At 45.6% G+C, this 13,183-nt stretch overlaps 1 pseudogene; it reads left to right on the top strand.

Moving 5' to 3' along the window:
- The first annotated feature begins 9,561 nt into the window (after window positions 1-9,561).
- LOC143881085 (uncharacterized) lies at window positions 9,562-12,252 on the top strand (annotated as a pseudogene).
- Window positions 12,253-13,183: the final 931 nt, after the last annotated feature.

Here is a 13,183-nt window from a genome sequence, read left to right as displayed (position 1 = left end):
AAAGTTATAGCCACAAACTGCTGCTTGAAAATGAGGTTGTAAACTTAGTCTCTAATCGAGGAAAGGAACATATGTGAAAAGCAGAACAGGCAATAGTGTGACAGATAAAGAAAAATCCTGCATTGTGGATCACTAATATTACTTATCTGCATAATTTATTAATATATTCTATATTTCTGCCTACTTTTCACTTTTACTGTGCACCTTCGTAAAATATCCGTTCGGAAAAGTTGTGGTGGCACCAATTGAGTAAGATGGTTTGGGCATATCAAACGTAAAGTGACTCGTGCCAAGTTGATGGAGTAAAGAGAGGTAGGGGCAGGTAGAAAACAACTGAGATAGAAGCAAGGAGGAAAAACTTGAAAGCTAAGCACATAATAGAGAACAGAACCTTGGATACTAGATAATGGAAGAAAATGATTCATGTAGACAAACCCAAATAGTGTCAGGATTAGACTTAGTCAATTTGAACTGCTTTTCACCTTCTTCAAGAAAATTTATCTGTTTGGTTGCCAGAATTTTTTGGTTCTTGGGATTTTTATGGAACAAAAAACTTCCTGGGAGATTGGTGGAAAAAAAAACCTCACTGAAAGTATCCCGGTAAAATAAAAATCCCATGTTTGGTTGACCGGACTATGGTGGGAAAAAAAAATGCTTTGTTTGGTTGCTCGAATTGTTGGGAAGAAAAAAAAAATAAAAAAAAATAAAATCTTTTGCAAGCTTATTTTTGGTTCCTGGGATTATTTTGGTTCCGGGGAGTTTTTTTTTTTTTCCTTCCTAAGGTTTCGGGCGGGGTTATTTTGGTTTCTAGGATTATTTTGGGCCCACCAACCAAACGTGGGTTTCTTGCGGAAATTCCACAAAAGTCTGAAGAATAAAAAAAATTCCGGCAACCAAACGTAGGAGTCATTAGCCGACCCAAACTAGTTTGAGACGAAAACTTAGTGGTTGAGTTGAGAATAATCCTAACCCTCCAATTTGTAGAAGTTTAAAATGGATTTTTTTTTTCAAAACCCTATCTACGTCAGGGCCCAACAAATGAACGGTTTGATCACCCAAACAATGTGGGCCCCATTGTATTTTTCAGCTTGCACTTGTTTTACTTTTTGGTAATGAAGGGTATTTTTGTCTCTTTAAAATTTAAAATGGACTGCGCCACTGCGGTTTGTTCACCGTCGAAAGTAATATGATTTGTACAATATGGGCAAACAATATAACCTGATTTGCAAATTTGCAAACCACAGGAATCTTTTTGCAAAAGCACAGGACTCTTTTTGCAAAAGCACCATGCCTGGATACTCTTTTTGCAAAAAACCCTTTATTTTATGGCGTTGATAAATTGCCCCCTTCTTGTCGCCATTCACCCGCTTCAACGCCCATATAACGTAAAACATTAATTTCTCTTGTAAGTAGCTCGTCACCCATGCCAACTAATGGGGTCCAAAATCTGCAACCAATCGGCTGTTGACACGTGGCCCTCACAGGGACCACTGCAAAGCCAACACCAGTCCCTGCTAGGTATGACGCCTGGACCAATCGGGGACTTCCACCTGTCCCTGCTAGGTATGACACCTGGACCAATCGGGGACTTCCACCTGCCCCTCCTAGGTATGAGACCTGGTCCATACAGGGGCTACCACCTGTCCTGGACAGGTGGTTCAGAACCACTATAAATAGCCTTCACTTGTGCTAAGGTGAGGGATCGGAGATCAAAACCCTAAGCTTTTTGCTCTGACATTGCTCTGCACTCTTGCTCACACTGACTTGAGTGTCGAAGCGCCCGTCCGGAGCACCACTCCGGGTTGGTCTTCTGACCCTTTGTATTCTTGTCTGTGCCCTTGTGCAGCGCAGGACTCCATTAGCCCTTCAGCTGTGGCTTGCCAGATCAGCCCTTCCGGCCCTACCATAACCTGTTACCAATTTTAGACCTAATAGATTTGGCGCCATCCGTGGGACCCCGGAACAAAAAGCTGTTCGGAACCTCACTCAAGCAATGGTAGGGAAAACGGAAAGCATGTGCCAACCTCCCGGACGACCCGGGCTACAGCCCCCCGCGAAGGAAGAAGCGAGCGACTGGCCTCGCAGATCGAGGTCGGGGCGGTAGGGGAGCAAAGTCCGACTCGCTCAGACCGTTCAGACCCTACCCCGACCCCGAGGGAGATGCATGCCCTTTTCCAAGAAATGACTGCTGTGACTGCGCAGTTCAGGAATCCGGCCCCCGCACTCCAGCAGCACCCAGCCGAGGCTTCTCAGCCCACCCAGAGGAGGGGAAGTTCCCGCAGAGAGCACACGCCCCCGCCACGGGAGCAGACTCGTCACTCCACAAGACGAGATCACCTCTCCCGAGATAAGCATGTGCGCCCCGAGCCTCGCCTACATCACCGGTCACGATCTCCCTCCGTACAAAGGCATGGCAGCAAGAGAGACGCCACGCACGGAGAGGGATCGCGGCACTGGCGAAGGAGTCCGGCCAGTCAGTCCGGATCGGCTATGAGCCCGCCAGCAAGAAGAGAGAGGCCCGTCCACCGGGCCGAGGAAAGAGACGACCCGATGTTACGAAGGATCCAGCAGATCGACCACCGGATTGAAGAGCTCGCCAGAGAGCAGGGCCGGCCTGCCTCCCGGATCTTCACAAGCGCTCAACCATTTTCGGACAAAGTGCTCAGCGCGGAGGCCCCCGCGGGCTGGAAGATGCCGCAGATTTCGCAGTATGACGGGACCACCGACCCCATGGACAACTTGGAGACTTTCAGGACCACAATGCTCCTCCACGGGGCGTCGGATGGATTCCTTTGCCGGGCATTCCCCACCACATTGACTGGAGCCGCGAGGGACTGGTACTCGCGGCTCAAACCCAGATCCGTGGACAATTTCGATGACTTTGGGGACGACCTGGCCCGTCACTTCATGAGCAGCAGAAGACCCAGGAAGACGACGGCTTCGCTGATGGCCCTCAGGCAGGGAGATGATGAGGCCTTGAAAGTGTTCGTTGGTCGCTTTAATAGGGAAGCCCTTCAGGTTCCTAACCTGGATCCCTCCGCGGCCACGAATGCCCTTCTGGCCGGCGCCCGATCAACTGACTTCAGACGAGCAGTGGCCCGGCGCAATCCGCAGTCCCTCGCAGACCTGATGGCCGGGGCGGAGGAGTACATCTCGGTAGAGGAAACTCTCGCCGCCCTGGACTCTGCTAGCAGAAGAAGGCCTGAGGAGAAGAACCCTACCAAGCAGCGTAGGTATGATAAATCTCAGAAGAAGGAGAGAAGCCCTCACCCGAGAGAGCATTACACGCGGCTGACCGCTTCTAGAGCACGTATCCTGGCAGCCATTCGGGAAGAGGATTTCATCCGGTGGCCGGAGAGGCAGACCTCGTCGGGGAAAAGAAACATGTCCCAGTACTGCAGGTTCCACAAGGACCACGGCCATGACACCAATGCGTGCATTCATTTGAAGGAGGAGATCGAGCAGCTGATCAGCAGAGGGTACCTCGGAAGGTACTTAAAAAATAATGACAACAGAAGAGAGCGCAAGGACAAGCCGAGGAACAGAGGCAGAAGCCCGGGGCGCTCAACCTCTAGACGACCGCATCCAAGCTCCTGCCCCGGCCAGCCCCCCTCCTCAGGTACCTCAACCTCAACCTCATGGTGTTATTGGTACCATTTCAGGAGGGCCGACCGCAGGAGGAACCACTTCATCAGCCCGCAAGACTTATGCCCGGCAGGTCAACGCCGTCCATACCTGCAGCAAGGAGGCCAGGCTAGAGAACGAGATATCCTTTTCAGATGCAGATCTCGACGGCCTGATCCTCCCGCATGATGATGCCCTGGTCATCACCATGCTGGTGGCGAGCTGGGAAATGAAGAAGATCTTGGTCGACAACGGGAGCTCCACAGACATCCTCTATTATCACGCCTTCGAGCAGATGCTGATCAGAACTGACCGTCTGAAGCCGGTCAACTCTGACCTGTTCGGGTTCTCCGGAGAAGTTGTCAAAGTTGAAGGGCAGATCGAGCTTCCAGTTCTTATCGGGGAGCCGCCCTGCCAGTCCTTCGCCATGGTGAAATTCTTGGTGGTAAGGGCCAAGTCGGCCTACAATGCTATCCTGGGATGCCCCGGCCAGAATCTCCTCCGAGCTGTTCCCTCCGCCTATCATCAGAAGATGAAGTTCACTACACCAGGAGGTGTAGGGGTTCTCAGAGGGGATCAGCCCCAGTCGAGGCGGTGCTATGTAGCGGCACTAAAAGGGAAGAATGCATCCCTTTGTACAGCGATGACTACCTGAGGGTTGTCCAGATCGGCTCTGCCCTGTCAGAGGCCGCGCAACAGGATCTTGCTCAGTTCCTCAGAGCCAATGCTTGAAGGCCTGTAAAGAATCTCTGTAATTAAATTTCAAAGAGAAATAAAGTGGAGTTGTCACTAAACTGTGTCCCTCACTTTTGAGTCACTAATATATGCCAGCTCCTCCAATCAAACTCTAAGTGTTTGCAGACTTAGCTCTCAGCCTAAGTGTTTGCAGACTTAGAGAGCGGCAGTGGTGCACTCCGGCGCGTCCAATTTGGTGTGGAGATCAGTTCCAACCATGGACCCGCCCTAGTGGAAAACCACCTCAAAGACTCTAAGTGTTTGCAGACTTAGCTCTCAGCCTAAGTGTTTGCAGACTTAGAGAGCGGCAGTGGTGCACTCCGGCGCGTCCAATTTGGTGTGGAGATCAGTTCCAACCATGGACCCGCCCTAGTGGAAAACCACCTCAAAGACCTGCCCGGCCTGGCCGTCCAGCGCCTAAGCCGGACAGGATATGGCGCAATCGCTAGACGCCAAAAGACCTGCCCGGCCTGGCCGTCCACAGCCTAAACCGGACAGGATATGGCGCAATCGCTAGACGCCAAAAGACTCTAAGTGTTTGCAGACTTAGCTCTCAGCCTAAGTGTTTGCAGACTTAGAGAACGACAGTGGTGCACTCCGGCGCGTCCAATTTGGTGTGGAGATCAGTTCCAACCATGGACCCGCCCTAGTGGAAAACCACCTCCAAGACCTGCCCGGCCTGGCCGTCCAGCGCCTAAGCCGAACAGGATATGGCGCACTCGCTAGACGCCAAAAGACCTGCCCGGCCTGGCCGTCCAGCGCCTTAGCCGGACAGGATATGGCGCAATCGCTAGACGACAAAAGACCTGCCCGGCCTGGCCGTCCAGCGCCTTAGTCGGACAGGATATGATGCAATCGCTAGACGCCAAAAGACCTGCCCGGCCTGGCCGTCCACAGCCTAAGCCGGACAGGATATGACGCGTTCGCTAGAAGACAAAAGTCTGCCCGGCCGAGCCGCCCAGAAGGCTTAGCCGGACAGGATATGATGCGTTCGCTAGAAGACAAAAGTCTGTCCGGCCGAGCCGCCCAGAAGGCTTAGCCGGACAGGATATGACGCGTTCGCTAGAAGACAAAAGTCTGCCCGGCCGAGCCGCCCAGAAGGCTTAGCCGGACAGGATATGACGCGTTCGCTAGAAGACAGAAGTCTGCTCGGCTGAGCTGCCCAGAAGGCTTAGCCGGACAGGATATGATGCGTTTGCTAGAAGACAAAATTCTGCCCGGCCGAGCCGCCCAGAAGGCTTAGCCGGACAGGATATGACGCGTTCGCTCGAAGACAAAATTCTGCCCGGCCGAGCCGCCCAGAAGGCTTAGCCGGACAGGATATGACGCGTTCGCTAGAAGACAAAAGTCTGCCCGGCCGAGCCGCCCAGAAGGCTCGGCCGGACAGGATCCCGGTGCAAATTCTGCCCGGCCGAGTCGCCCAGAAGGCTTGGACGGACAAACCTCCAGTGCAAATTCTGCCCGGCCGAGCCGCCCAGAAGGCCTAGACGAACAGACCTCCAGCGCAATTTCTGCCCTTCCAGGCCGCCCAGAAGGGCTTGGATTTATGGCAGTAAGCTTTCTTGCTTCTCCAAGCCGTCATAAATGGCTCGGAGAACCAGGGGGCAACTAATGGGGTCCAAAATCTGCAACCAATCGGCTGTTGACACGTGACCCTCACAGGGACCACTGCAAAGCCAACACCAGTCTCTGCTAGGTATGACACCTGGACCAATCGGGGACTTCCACCTGCCCCTCCTAGGTATGAGACCTGGTCCATACAGGGGCTACCACCTGTCCTGGACAGGTGGTTCAGAACCACTATAAATAGCCTTCACTTGTGCTAAGGTGAGGGATCGGAGATCAAAACCCTAAGCTTTTTGCTCTGACATTGCTCTGCACTCCTGCTCATATTGACTTGAGTGTCGAAGCGCCCGTCCGGAGCACCACTCCGGGTTGGTCTTCTGACCCTTTGTATTCTTGTCTGTGCCCTTGTGCAGCGCAGGACTCCATTAGCCCTTCAGCTGTGGCTTGCCAGATCAGCCCTTCCGGCCCTACCATAACCTGTTACCAATTTTAGACCTAACACCAACCACCCTGCCTCTCTCTCTCTCCACGGAAAAATTTCTTGCTTGGTTAGTTTTTGTTCATTTCTGTTTGTGATCTTAACCAAAATTTTAGTTTCAGCCAGTTTCTGGTTCGTCCACATAATTGAATAATGGTTAAATCAATGAGACAAGACTATTTACCCACTTTATGATTCTCTACAGGGACTAAAACAAAGCCTTCGCCAGCTAGTGACAGTCCCAAATATGCCAAACCATGTTTCTCTCAATAGTATATAAATTGAATTTTATTCATCTTCCATCATGAACAAATAACGTCAAGGAAGTTGTAAAGTGGCCAACCAAGATTGCTTGGAAGATGACAAGGATTTTTGCACCGGCAACAGAACTCCTGTTTCGACCACTGCCTTAATCCACTTTGAACACTGCGTCATGCATCGACCCACAAATCATCCCACACAAATACCCCAAACGTATAGAGTTATTTCCGTCCCATCCCTTCTGTAAGTTTTATAATTGATAAGGGGTATTTTGCTTCATTTAGGAAGATTAGGTTAGGTTGACCTAATAAAGAATATAAATACTAATGTTGTGCTAGAAATTCCCTATTTCTAAAATTACGCAAACCGTGTAAACCTAGAAGAGGGAGCCCTAGAGCCGGAGAGAGAAGTGTTCGAGGAGAGTCGATCGTCGGAGAGCCTAAACTAAGGTGAGCAAATGATCATATTTATGATTTTATTGTTTTTCTATCAAGAATAAGAAGAATAGGATATTTTTAGGGAGGAGAATTTAGGGTTTTATATTATGATCCCATTGGTGAAACAATTGATCTCATTGGGACCATCTCGTCATGAGCTTTCCTGATTCCGACGAGAAATGAGCAAGATATGGCCTTCAATGTGAGGAAACGGGAAATGAGTGCCCGGTTGACTGAGGATCAGTTGGGGGACCGGCAAATATGTATTGTTTCTTAAGTTTTTTTGTTGGGCGACCATATAGTAAGGATTCTAACTTAATATGCTGGCACATGATCATGTTTTAGTGACCATATAGTAAGGATTCTAAGTGAAAGTGAATTGTGTTTGTCAGAGAGTGGTGATCTAGTGAAAGTGAATTGTGCTCACCATGGATATAGTGTGGCCATAGATAGTTCCAATTACTGTAGATTCCAAGTGCTTTTCTAATGTTCATTGTTTATGAACTTATAGAAATGTTTAACATGTAGTGAAAATGTATATAATTGATATTTCAATGGTTAAACTGTTTTCTTAAATGTAATGCTTCAAGTGCTTATGTTGGTTATCAAATGTGCATAGTTTCCAAAAGCGATTGAAGTGTCTTATCTATAAATTTTTGAGAAATTGCGTATTTGTTCTTAAATTGTGAAATGATTTTATCCAAAGATTTCTGTTGTAAATATTTTATAGCGACATGTTTGTTTTCGCTAAGGGTTAAAATCTTTTGATGAGAGTTGGCTCCTTCTTTATATAAATATTTTTCAGATCGTTACGAGAGAGAGAGTTGAACATAGAGGATCAGTGGAAGGATAGAAGATTTTGAGAGTTGATTTAATTAATTTGAGAGTTAGGAGTACATTTACTTTATTTCGTATGGAACTGCGAGTAAGATTTTATTTGTTTTGCTGGGATTTGACTATTTATTTGTTCATGGGGTGGAGCTAGTGGAGTACTTTTATGGATTTTATTTTATTAATAGTGTGTTTTAATTAATTCTCTAGTGCTGGAATTGTGACTGAAATTGAAACCTTGCGTTTTTGTGGGTCAAACCATAGGCGCGCGGTTGCTGCTCGCACCCTTGCTTCTGGATTGGGGGCACGACATGCACTCTCCTAGTTCCCATCCTGTTCTGGCGGATGCAGCCATCCCACAAATCCTCCCCTTCCCGTCCCCACAACGGAACTAGACTTAACAGAATTCGGAGTGCAAAAATGTGAGAAATTATAGGGTGAACGGCTGTGCACTTGTAGTAGATGCATGTGCAACCCTAGAATACAGTGTTCCCCACATTTTTTGGGTTGATCTAAACCATTAATTTGTTGGGCCTTGACATAGATTGGTTGGCTTGGAAGATCTCTCCCGTTTTGGTGACTAGCTTCTACCGCTAGCGCTTTGACTTGGAAACAAGCTAAAACTACCTTTCATCAATGAATGAATGAATGAAAAGAAACTGCTCAGCAGGTTTAGATCATCCCACGGAGAAAATTTTCTCGGCATACTCTATCCACGTCAGGGCCTAACAAATGAATGGTTTAGATCACCCAAACAATGTGGGCCCCGCCGTATTCTTAGGGGCCATTTGGATGCTTAGATTTTAGAATCCAGGTTTTTAGTTTAAAAACAGTGTAAAAGAGGGTTCATGATCAAGCTGCTGTATGCAGTCCTGGCAGCGTCTCTAGGATTTTAAGTGAGAAATTCAAGTTTTAAGATCTCTACTGCATCCTGAGATTTCTAAAACCTGAAAATATGGGAGGATCTGCTTCTCTTTTGCCGATGGAAACAAGGGCGAGAAGTAAACAACGACAGCTGGTCCGCTTCTTTTCTTGTCTTTTAGCTACAATTTTGAAGAAATCCCGGATTGTAAAATCCACGTATCCAAAAATGGCCCCTTAGTCTCTATTTATGGGTTTACTTAATGTTGGCCACGTCACATTTTTGCGGCGTCCAGGCAATGGGTAAACTGGCTGCTTACGTTTACGTTAAAGTCTAACGTTAAAAGGACGTTAAAGTGCGGCAGACCTTTTATTTCACTCGGGTTGTGGAGGTTTGGGATCCTGAATGGTATGAAAAGATGATAAATTCGCACCCCCTTTAGGATGATTCGCACCCCAATTGACGTCAAATAGCATCGAAAGGCATAAAAAAGCGTCAGGCTTTAACCCTTTTTGAGGTCGTTTAATGTTAAAGGGGTGTGAATCATACTTTAAAGGGGCGTGAATCATACTATAAGAGGGGTGCGAATTTATTATCACCCCCAAATAATGTGGAATTCATCTTGAAACAAATGGCAATGGGGAAGGTTCAATTTAGTTAAACAGTTAGTTAAACACCCAGACTGGAGTTCTACCTTGAGTTTTTAGTTTTTTAACTAAAGCTGTCTTTCAACATGGGCAAGGACTTACCGTTGCCTTATGAAGAGAAAAAAAGGAAAAAAAAAGCCCAGTAGGCGTGGTAAGTTTTGATAATGAGGAAGATGAGGCCTCGTGGGCACTCCTTTTCTATAGTGGAGCACCACCATGACCTCACTGGAATCTGCAACATCAAGCAAAGAAACCCAAAGAATTACTTCACAACCTCTTTCCCTCAGAAAACAAGGCCAAAAATATATTAAACAAACCTCACATCATCATCAATCCTTTCTTCCTCCCTTCAATTTCAACTACCAAAGTCTCCCTAATCACCCTTTACAGAATCCCCTCCATTTCTCAACAGTATGTTTCTTTAACCCATCTCCCATCTGTTTTTATACTTTGATATTTTTCTTTCTTAGAGAAGCCACAAAAGCAAAAGGAGAGAATTCAGAGGAACAAGAATTTTCATTGTGTTTCTAACAAGCTACACACGAAGCTTTCTTATGCTTGTTTTGCTTTTCTTTTGGTAAGAGTATATTGCAAAACTGTTTTTTGTTGGATGGATTCATTCAATTTAACATCTGGGTTTTGTTACCAATCTAGCTTAGAATCCATGGGAGATGTAGAGGGTGATGGGTTTTTTGGCCTCTTGGATATTTATGTCCACCATGCCAGAAACATCCACAACATCTGCATCTATCATAACCAAGATGTTTATGCTAAGTTCTCATTGACCTGCAACCCTGATGAGGCCCTCTCTACTAGAATTGTTAATGGTGGGGGGCAAAACCCCGAATTCAACGAAAATTTGAGAATGAAAATAACCCAACTCGACGCTGTCCTCAAATGTGAGATTTGGATGCTTAGTAGGGCTAGGAATTACCTAGAAGACCAGCTTTTAGCGTTTGCTTTGGTCCCCCCTATCGTCTGTAGCGGGGAAGGGCAAGATGAGCCAAGAATTCACCCTTTCGTCAACCGATCTATTTCATTCCCCTGCTGGAACTGTTCAGTTGACCCTGTCACTCACTAGCTCAATGTCCATTAATCGGTCAATAAACAAATTTTCTGATAGTACCAATTCATCCATAAGCTCAGAGGTTGTGTTGCTGAATTGCATGGTGTCGGAAGCTTTGGACACAGTTGAGTATAGTAGGATTGAATTCCCTGACATTAATGTCACAAACGAGAACAAGCAGATGGTTTCTGAGTATTTTGGCATGGCGGACTGTAGCTCTGTGTCAAGATCCGGATTACTAGGACCCGCATCGTTCCTTCATCTCGGAGCTTCTTCTGATGACTATGATATGACTTTGAATTCTAGTGAGGAGAACTGTGACGGATCCGTTTCTCCAAATGAAAGTATCCAAAATTCTGGGGCGTTCAGTTCTACAACGACTAGCCTAAGTGATGATAGGAACTCAATCGACTCTATGGATAAAAAGAACCCTGTGACTGCCAACTTTTCTAATTCCCTGGCTGTGTCAACCTCTGTTGATGCTCGTCATGAGGCCTCCTTAAACACTCCAACTTTCAAACATAGGGGGAGTTCAAGGGACAGCAAGAACTCTGATTCCTTGAGAAAGAGAGACGAGAGTGCCAATGTATGCAATGTGGGTTCTGTTGAATTGGGTCCAGTATTTAAGGCTCCACTTGGGAACATCAACCTCGATGCTGAGCAGACCGCAATGCAGCAACAGATAGTTGAGATGTACACGAGGAGCATGCAGCAGTTTACAGAGTCATTGTCAAATATGAAGCTACCGATGGATCTTGACAAACCTGAATCCGATAATATTGGTGATGGCATCCAGCATCATAGCAAAAAGTTGGATCAAGAGAAGAAAAAGGATGGCTCTAGGGTATTTTACGGAAGCCGGGCCTTTTTCTGACTGATCTATCCTGGTGAAATTCTAGTATTACCAGTCAGTGTCATATGAGGGGGAAGAGTGTAGTTGCGTGGATTAAAATAACCTTATTGTTCTTGGTGGACGAAACTCCTTTGTTGTCTTGCTTGTAAAAGGTTGTGGTAGTTTACCTCCTTATGTCCGTGGATTAAAGCACGGGAATCATAAACCCTCTTCATTCAGATGGTGGGTATGTTTTACCTTTTAACAGTTTTAGCCAATCTTTCCTTCTCATTGAGTCATCTGTTAACAATTCTACCATTGTAAGTGTATGTCATTTGTGCCATTGTAAGTGTATGTCATTTGTACCATTGTAAGTGTATGTCATTTGGTTTCTTTTGCAAGCTGAACTTGACATAGTTAGTAATCACTCTTCTCTTTTGAGTGAATTTCTTCTCTTTTTCTATCATTTATAAAAGCAGTATGTTGAGTTTCTTGTCTCTTTATATATCCCTCGTCTATAAAATCAGTATATCGAATATCGCTGGTAGTCTGTCATGTTATAATGTGTGATACTATCAAACATCGTAGCAACAAGCTGGATCCAGAGAAGAAGGATAGTTAAATGGAATTTTATGGAAGCTAGGCCTTTTTCTGACTGATCAATGCTAGGGAAATTCAAGTATTACCAATCAGTGTCAGTGGAGGAGTGGCGATGGAGTTGGGCTGATTACACTAACTTCATTATTCTTGGTGGATGCATCTTCTTTCTCATCTTACTTGTATAAGGTTGCGGACCTTGTGGTGTATATGTCTGGGTTAAATCTATGCTACTCAGATCCTTCTAGCGGGGCTAAACGTTCTGTGTGACACAAAACAATGCGTGGATACTTAATGGATACCTTTGGTAAAATAATTGTATTTTTTCAATCATATGCATCACTATATGAATTGCCTATCATTTTTTTTTTTGCTTGATTGTCTCTTACGTTTGCAATTATAACTTTGAGAGTATGTGAGTCTTACGAATGCTATTTTAAATTTATTATTAATCCTATAGTATAAATTAAATCTAGATATGTTTTATGATATTTTATTTATACATGTTGTGTGTCTTATCTCATGGTATGGGATTCCCGTATCTGTACATGTGTCCTACTTTTTGGAAAATACCAAGTCGTCTCTATGTTCCGTGTCTGTCTGTATCCATACTCCTATATGCATACCACAGGTTTAAAGCAATAGAGACAAGAATCCTTTGCATTCAGATTGTGGGTATGTCTTACATCTATATCTTGCCCAATGCTTCATGATTATTTAGTCCTCTATTAACTATGCAGTACCATTGGAAGTATATCTCATTACGTTTCCCTTTTGCATTCTGAACTTGACATGGTTAGTAACCATTCTATTCCCTATTGAATTTCTTCTCTCTTTATCTATCCCTCATTTATGAAAGTGTCATGCCATCCAGTTTCTTATCTCATTATCAGTTCCTTGCTAAGAAAAGCAATATATCAAATCTCTTCGGTAGTGTAACAATCATGCTACAATGTGTCATGTCATCCAAGATCATAGCGACAAGTTAGATCCAGGGAAGAAGAAAAATGATGGTTCAAAGATATTTTCCAGAAGCCGGGGCCTTTTCTGACTGATCGGTGCTGTTGATATTCTAGTATTACCAGTCAGTGTCATTGGAGGGGGAATGATTTGGTTGGGTAGATTACAATAGCTTCATTATTCTTTGCTGATGAATATCCTTTGTTATCTTGGTTGTAGAAGGCTGTGGTACTTTACCTCCTTATATATATGGCTTAAAGAAATAAAGACATAAACCCTCTGCATTC

This window comes from Tasmannia lanceolata, unplaced genomic scaffold (assembly GCF_043159265.1).
Source record: "Tasmannia lanceolata isolate RefF3 unplaced genomic scaffold, GAP_Taslan_0.1 ptg000007l, whole genome shotgun sequence".
Lineage (NCBI taxonomy): Eukaryota > Viridiplantae > Streptophyta > Magnoliopsida > Canellales > Winteraceae > Tasmannia > Tasmannia lanceolata.
The sequence above is the reverse complement of the archived record's forward strand: the minus strand, read 5'-3'. Positions and strand labels throughout refer to the sequence as shown.